At 61.2% G+C, this 8,157-nt stretch overlaps 1 long non-coding RNA gene across 1 annotated transcript; it reads left to right on the forward strand.

Annotated features, from left to right (window-relative positions):
- The first annotated feature begins 707 nt into the window (after nucleotides 1–707).
- On the forward strand, nucleotides 708–5,426 carry LOC116660879. Its single transcript, XR_004316522.1, has 3 exons — nucleotides 708–819; nucleotides 4,926–5,021; nucleotides 5,338–5,426. It is a non-coding gene; the product is annotated as an uncharacterized LOC116660879 (long non-coding RNA).
- The last annotated feature ends 2,731 nt before the right edge of the window (nucleotides 5,427–8,157 follow it).

The raw sequence follows: 8,157 nt of genomic DNA on the forward strand, positions 1-8,157 counted from the left end.
AACTACAGGTGTAAGAACACCCTCGTGTCTCTCCGTGGTGGGGGAGATGGCCAAGGCAGGGCCCGTTGTGGCTGGGCTCAGGCCCCCCTCGGAGGGAGTGTAGGCGCAGCTCCCTGGGTGGCAGAGAAGCTCCCTGTTTCGCTCAGGCCAGAGGGTCCCCAGTCCCTGGGCCATCAGGAAGCCCCCCGACCAGGGTCCCAAGTGTGGGGCACAGAGAGGGGGGCTGTGGCTGCAGGAGGAGCCTGGCCAGAGGGTCCTAGTTAAGAGGCTCAAATGAAGAACACATCGACTACCTCGAAACTTAGGATTTCTATGGGACTCAAGACAGCTAAGGCCGACCCGCAGACTTGGGGAGAGCATTCACACCGCACAGAGCAACGGATCCACGGGCAGAACACGCGCCACCTGCACAGAGGGATATGAAGCGGACGAACGGCCTGCAGTAATTCAGGCAAAGGACAGAAACACAAGTTCAAGGGAGAGAAATGACGAGTGGCCAGATAAACACAGAAAATGCCCAGCTCAGTAGGAAGGAGGGAAAAGCAAGTTTAAACAAGATCTCCTTTCTCATCTACTTGGCAAACACGAGCACGGCTGGCAACAGCGAGTGTGAGCGGAGAGGAGCGAGCAGGACTCCGACGTGCTGCTGGGGAGAACGTGCGTTTGCGTGGCTTTTCGCGGCCAGGCATCCGGGCGCGTCCCGGGGACAGAGCCCGGCCCGCCCTGCGCTCCTCCGCGTCTCAGGTCCACCTGGAGAGACGCTCAATGTGCACGCGGGACGCGAGAACCAGGACACGCGCAGCAACGCTCACTGAGACGGTCAGAGCTGGGGGGAGGAAGTGAGGCCTGCAGCGGAGATTTGCTTAAATGGAGAGAAGTCTGGCAGTTACGGCTCACCGGGCCAGGCCTTGGAAGCTCGGGGGTGGGGGTTCTGGGGTGACCCCTTTGCGGCAAAACGGTGTATAGTGTGGTTGGGGTTGGGGGGCACACAGCTGCCTCCCACCAGGCTGTGGCGAGGCCAGTCAGGGCACTGCACGTCCTGCAAGGTGGCAACCGCAGGGTGGACGTGGACTCTCAGGGAAGCGTCACCCGTCCTTCCCTGGCTCGGCTGGAGCAGCCCGGTGGGCAGCACCCCGACGTGTCGGTGTTTGCCCAGCGCCGACGCCTGCAGAATGGGGTGTACGGGGCTGTCTCATCCTTCATGGGGATTAGCTGACGTTTGACCTCAGGGACGAGTCGGGGGACATGGGCCGGAGGCCATGGCGATGTGGCTCCTGGGTCCCCAATGAGAAAGTGTCCTGCCCACGGGGACTGCAGCCCAGTCACCACGGTCCCCCCGCTCATATCGCCTGCACGCTGAGGACACGCATCCCTGCCCCGGAAGCCACAGGGGTCCCCTCCCCTTGGCTGGAGTCTCGGTGTCTCCTCATGCCACCCCCGGGCCCCACACACACTCCCCTCTGAAGTTGGAGACAAAGAGACCCTTGGTGGGGATTCTTAGGTTCCCGTCCCTGAACGCAGTTGAACGTCTAAGGAGCAGGCTTGGCGATGCACCGGGTATGTTGATGTCGCAGGAGAAATTACCCCCCTGCTCAGCCAGCCCTGTGCTTCCATTGCCCGCGTCAGATCAAGGCTGGGCAAACAGAGCAGGCGCCAGGCGTCCCAGGGACGGTCCTGGGGGAGAACCCACCACAAGAAATGCTGCGCCAACTGACAGAGGAGCCTGGAAGGCCCGTCCTCAGAGGCCCGTCAGGAGGCTCTGCAGAGAGGATCCTGGGCTGAATGGAGCCTCCATGGCCCTGAGCAGGTGCCCCACAGGGAAAGACACGGGGCGACCGAGCCCCACGCTTTGCTCCTCAGCCTGGGTCTCCGCATTCCCAACAGCTCGTCATAAACGCAGACTCCCAGGCTCCTCCCTCCACTTCTGCCCCTCCAGTGGGTCAGAGCCTCCAGTGGGATCAGGCACGTGGCTGCAAAGACTGCAGTTCCCAGCCTCCCGTGCAGCCTCGGGGACCTCGTGACCAATGGACTTGAGTTCTGACCAGTGCACGGTGAGCCGAGACCAGGAGAGCAACTTCTGGGTCTGACAGGACGGAGGGGACCCCTCATCTCCCATTTATCCCACCCACTGGCTGAGTGCGGCCTGGTCAGCTTCAGTCAGCTGCTTCCAGAGGACCCGAGGGAAAAGGGAACTTGTGCGCTTAGGAGAAATTTAACCTCTTTTTCATGTGGTCATCGCTTAGCGCCCAGTGGCTGAGCTTCTTCAGCTGTGAAATAGGGATGCTGGTGACGACGGTGGTGTTGATGCTGGTGATGAGGGTCACGAAGAAGATGGTGATGCTGATCTTGTGAGAGTCAGTGCGGTGGTGATTATGTCCATGATGATGATGAAGGTGAAGGTGACGATGGTGGTGATGGTGATGAAGGTGATGGGGATCTTGTGAGCATCAGCCGAGCGATGGCAGAGATGCAGGTGACGATGACGGCGGTGGTGATGGTGGTGATGACGGCGGTGCCTCCTTCCAGGGAGAGGAGGGTGTGGGGAGGTGAGGGCAGGGCTGGGCGCAGCCCCAGGCTCGCGGCAGATCGCAGTAAACCGTGCCTGCGGCTACTAGTGTCATCACTATTGAGCTCTCCTGTTCTTGCTGAGGTACAGGCGCCCCCTCCTGTCCTGAGCCCCTCATTACAAGGCAGGAAGTGAGTTCCCCTTTAGAAACCCTCCCTTCCCAGCTTGCCCTCAGCGGGAGTCCCCTGCAGAGGCATAAATGTCCCCCCAGACAAGGAGGGGACACAGGTGGGCCCCCCAGACCTGTACCAAGGGCCCACCCTGCCCAGCGCCCTGAACGTCTCACTGACATAGCACAGCCTGCCTCCTGCATCAGCACGGTGACCAGTGGCGCTCCCACCGGAGTGGCTCAGGGGACTCGGGAACGGACAGCGGAGGACAGGCGCCGGGTCACCTTGCCGACGAAGCTGGGGTGCCCCCTCCCGGGACTTTCCAGGGGAGGCCCTGGCGCGGCCGCAGCGAGGAGGTGGGGCGGGGGTCCCGGGCTGCTGTCTACACTCCAAAGCAGGGCAGCATGGACCGGGAGGCGGGAAACGTGCCAGATCTGCCGCGCTCAGTGCCTGGCTGACCAGTGGGTCGGGACGTCTGTGCTCGTGTTTCATTGGGGTTTTCCATCCTTTTCTGTGAACGCCTGTTCCTACAACTGCCCACTCTCCTGCCGGGTTTTCTCTGCTGACTGCTGACTTGGGAAGCCCCTTAGATGTTCCAGACACCAAACCTTTGTCTACTGGGCGCGAGGCTAACGCCCTCCCCCGCCTGCCCTCTGCCTCCTCCTCGCGTGTGCTGGTCGGCGTGTTCGCTCACTTCTGCAGTTGGTCGCGGGGCTCTCGGAAATGAGTTTTCTCACCTAAATCTGCACCCTGCTCTCTCCAGCGACCGGCGGAGATTTCTCCACTAAGCTGAATTCAGGGCAAGGCTTAGTAACAGCAGAGACCCTTCAGGAGAAAGAAGGCCTAAATAAAGAAAATCCCCTGGCAGAGTTTCTGTTCTGACACATCCCCCTCGCCGCCCCCGAGACAGAGTCAAGCTGGAGGCGCTCAGAAGGAGGCTGACTTTGCCCGGAGGCTGGGAGGGGTCTGCCCCGCTGGGGTCACTGGGGCCCTTCCCAGTGAGGAGGAACGGCTGGAGCTCGGGGAAATCTTGGAAGGACCCTCAGGCACACAGGCTCTGGGAAGGCCAGAGGGGGCATTTGGAGGGAGCCCCGCAGACCCCGGCTGCCTTCTGGGCAGTGGCCTCCCTGCTCTGGGCTGCCCTCCGCTGAGCCCCTGCCGCTGGGCTCCGGGTCTGGGGGTGCGGCCCCTGGACACGTGTGGATCCTGGAGGGGCTCAGCGCTCGGGTTGCTCCTGGGGAACCCAGGCGGCAGCAGCCTTTCCCCTCCCGCCTGGGCCACTGTCTCTGTGGGATGAAGAGAGCTCTTCTCTAAAGCCCGAGATGGAGGGTGAAGGCGGAGCGTGTCCCGGGCTGGGAGCAGGCCCCCTCCCCCACGTGCCCACCGCGAGCCCTGGCTGAGCAGCTGTGACTGGGCTCCCTGTGGGCTGGGGGAGGAGGGGAGGGCCAGGGCCCCGGAGTCCACGCAGAGCAGGGAGCTGGTGGCCTCCTAGCGCGTGTGGGTGTCCCCTGAGGGCTGCTCTCGCCCTGAGGGTCCCTGTGCCCCCGAGCGCTCCGGTTCCACACCCGGGGACCCCCTGCCTCCACCTGCCCCGGGCCGCCCCCCGCAGGCCCCCTCCAGGGGAGCCGCAGACAAGATGTGTGCCTTTCCGCTGACTTCCCACCCGAGTTAGATGTTCACGTCTGCATTTAAACCGTTGTTGTAAATATAAAAACGAGCGGTAAAACTTACGCCAACAACTTGAAATTTTAATTTTATTCACATAGAACAATAAAATAAAATAAATGGCAAATACAAGCGCCCACGGCACGCCTGGAGACACCAAGGGAGAGGGAGGAGCTCATATTTCAGTGCCGTTCACAGCACTTTTCCCTGATTTTGGAACAAGGGGCCCTGAATTTCCTTTTGTGCTGCCCCACAAATCACTCGACCTGAGACGCCCTGTGGGGGTGTGTCCTGTCCCCAGGCTCACCCTCACCCCCAGGCCTGCGCTGGGCTCTCAGGCGGGGGTCAGCCAGTCCATGCTTGAACAGTGTCCTGGACACCCCACTTCTCCGAGGCCCCCTCTGCTGGCGCTGGGGGTGGGGGAAGGAGGCCCGTCCAGGCTGCTGGGGAGGAGCTCTGCTGTTTGGGGCAGGTGAGACCCCAGGGAGGCCGAGGGGCTGAGGGTGGATTGCTGGGGGTGTCTTGGGGGCCCCTCCAGCCGCCACTCCTCACACTGAGGTCTCTGTGGGGTCCCGGGACTGCAGGTTCCTGGATGTCAGGCGGTTCCTGCAGGAGGTTGAGGAGGCCCTTGGGGGCCCTTGGAGCCAAGGGCAGTGCTGAGCCCAGGGCCGTGGACACAGGTGAGCAGAGAAGCTGGCAGCCTCCACCCCAGGGTTCGGGCTGTCCTGTCCCAGGATGGACACTCAGGGACATCATTTGGGGATAATCACCCAAAGGTATTCTCAGGAGGGGGGCCCTCCCAAGTTCCTGCCAATCCCGCACTTTAAAAAAAACAAATTCATGAATTAAAACATTTTGACAAGCGGAGGAGTAATGCACATGGTGCCCGATGAATTAGAAAAGAAACTGGAAAACGCACGCCTTATTTCCTTCTGTATCACGAAAATGAATGTGCTGCTCAGGCTCATAAATTTTAGACCGTGATTTTTATCAGAGAAATGCCAGCTTCAGAAACGTTCTCTGGCCCCACCGCTGGGACACGACATCACAGCCTCCTCCATCAGGGAGAAAGTCCACGCGGCCCCCGGAGACACCTTCACCCGTGGAGCCGTGTGTCCGGTGGCCCCAGTGCTGGGACGGATTGAGTTTAAGAGGTTTCCTGGAATCCTACAATTCATAGACAAGCTCGTTCAGCGGGGGGAGCCGGAGGAGAAATGGTAGGAAAACTGGGGGTGCTGATAGGTGACAGAGGGGCTCACACTGCAGGTAAGCCGTCCTAGGAGAGTCAGGAAGGCGGGGCTGCCCCGGTGTCCCTGCTCTGAGTCCTTCCCACCCCCACGTGCGTCCTAGGCCTCCCTACACCCTCCCAGGGCCCCCACATCAGTTCTGGGGTCCTCCTAAGAGCCAGAAAGGCTCACACTCAGGACCTGTGTTAGTCAGGGTTCTGCAGAGCCACAGAACCAAGAGGTCATGTATCTGTGGGAAGGTTTATCATAAACTGTTGGCTCATGTGATTGTGGAGGCTGGTGTGTCCAAAATCTGCAGGGTGGGCTGTCTGGCTGCAGACCCAGGAGAGTCACTGGTGCCATTCAGCCTGAAGGCTGTCTGCTGCAGAATTCCCCCTTGACCCTGGGGAGGTCAGTCTTTTGCTCTATTCAGGACATCACCTGATTGGACGAGGCCCACCCACCCTAGGGAGGGCAATCTGCTTTACTCAGAGTCCACTGAGTTAAATGTCAACCTCACCTAGAACCACCCTCACAGAATATGGATCAAAGACCTGGGCGCCGTAGCCCAGCCAGGTTGACACTCAGAACTGCCCCTCCCAGACCCCTCCCTCACATGTGCAGTAAACACCCGTGTCTGATGTCTCTGCTGGGGAACCCACTCCCGATGTGAACAGCAGGACCAGGAGTCAGGAGGGAGGCAGGGACTGGGGACGGTGGGGGGCAGGACTGTTCCTGGCGTCAGGGTGCGGGCAAAGCCACGCTATGTCCTGGGTCTGCAGGAGGGGAGAGGTGAACCAGGCCAGGGAGAGGGCCGGGTGCAGATGTGGGAGGAAGCTCGTGGGTGGGGGTCTGTGTGGACGTCTGCGCCTGCGGCAGCCGAGCAGAGGGGCCCCTTTCCAGGTGCTGTTCTCATTCCCACCCCCCACTCCCCATTCATGGTGGACGTTGGTTCTTCCTGTCCACCCAACCCCGTGTGACTCAGGTCTGAGCACAGGGCTCACCCTCCTGCCACAAGGATGGTTTCCAGTGGGACCAGGTGACCCAGCTGAGCCCATCAGTTTCAGGCAACATTCACATTGGAACCTGCGGACCCAGGTGAGCTCTCGCCCGAACACTCGGGAACCTGGAGGCTGTGGCTGGAGCTGCTGCCACCACCTCATCACCATGAATTTCTCAAACTCATTAACAAGCTTTGGGCAACTAAATTGTGTCTATCTTCACCTCACACCTCAGTCATGCCAACAGAATGACTGTCCCCATTTTACAGACGGGCAAACTGAGAGTCTGAGTGGTGACGTCATTGCCCCAAGTCACGGCGGCTGCGGCTGGATTCTAGCTCAGATCTGCCCGACTCTCAGCCTGCACCCCTCACCCCTCCTGCCCCAGAGGCGGGCGCCCTGCCGGCCACGTCCCGGCACTCCCACCGCGGGAGACCACGGGCCCCCTCTCCCGAGTCCCAGCCTCCCTCCCACTGGCTCCAGCTGAGGCTCTGGCTTCTCTTTCCTCTCCCCCCCGAGCACAGGCGCAGCTCTGGGGCAGCAGTGAATGATGTGGGACTCGCTCTCTGCACGCTCTGAACCACAACCAGGGAACCGGCTTCGGCATGAATCCCGGGGCACCAAACTGCAGCCAGCACACGGCCAGGAAATGAGGACCTGCCACATCTGGGACTCCGGGGTGCGGGTCCTGGGTGGCAGCGCAGACGCAGTTTTATCGGGAACGCGGCGTCCAGAGTCATCACCGCACAAGCCAAGTCCTCGTGGACTAAAGACTTAATCTGTCATCAGGGATGAAATAGATGGAGATTTCAGCCTGTTTTCCACGGCGTGCGCATGATGGATGCTCAAATGCGCAGCAGACCCTCTCCCGGGGCTTCTCTAGAATCTGACAAACCCAGAAAGGTTTTGCAGGGGAGGGAGAGGCCAGGGCAGTTCTGAGCACCAGACGACGAACAGCTCTTCAAACCGAAAGGGACAGGCAGAGCCTGGGCGCCCATCTGCCCTGAAATCGCCCCCTAGGGCGCTGGGACGTCCCTGCCGGGGTCCCGTCCTCCGTGTGCGCTCCTGGATGGCAGCGAGTTTGTGGGGAGAGGTGAGCGGGGTCGGACCGAGCGGGCTGTTCCGTCTGGCCCCCGGCCCAGCACTTCCGCGGGCCCCCCATGTTTCTGTGCTGCACTGCGAGCAGGCCGGCTCCCCCTCGACCTTCTCATGTCTGCCTCCAGCCCCAGTCCCAGCCTGCAGACGAGCGAAATCAATGACAGAGTGGACGAGTAAGTCCATTTGTGTCGGAGCGTGTTAAGTGTTTCTCCAACTAGAGCTGAAACGGGAGGTGGGGGACACTCCTGCCTGTGAAAGAAAAGCCCCCACCCCCGGATTCCAGCACTGACACTGGGGTGGGGGGCGCCGTGCTCAGGACGCCGATGCCTCCGCCTGGTCAGGCGGATTCAGGGCGGTACATGCTCGCTGACCTCTCACTGCCCTGCAGCCTGGCTGGGACTCCGGCTTTGCTGTTACCCCTGAGTCCCCGGGGCACCTCCGAACCCTCAGCTTCCTCCTCTGTGCAGCGGCTCTCTCCTGGTCCCGGGGCG

The sequence above is a fragment of the Camelus ferus genome, chromosome 32 (assembly GCF_009834535.1).
Source record: "Camelus ferus isolate YT-003-E chromosome 32, BCGSAC_Cfer_1.0, whole genome shotgun sequence".
Lineage (NCBI taxonomy): Eukaryota > Metazoa > Chordata > Mammalia > Artiodactyla > Camelidae > Camelus > Camelus ferus.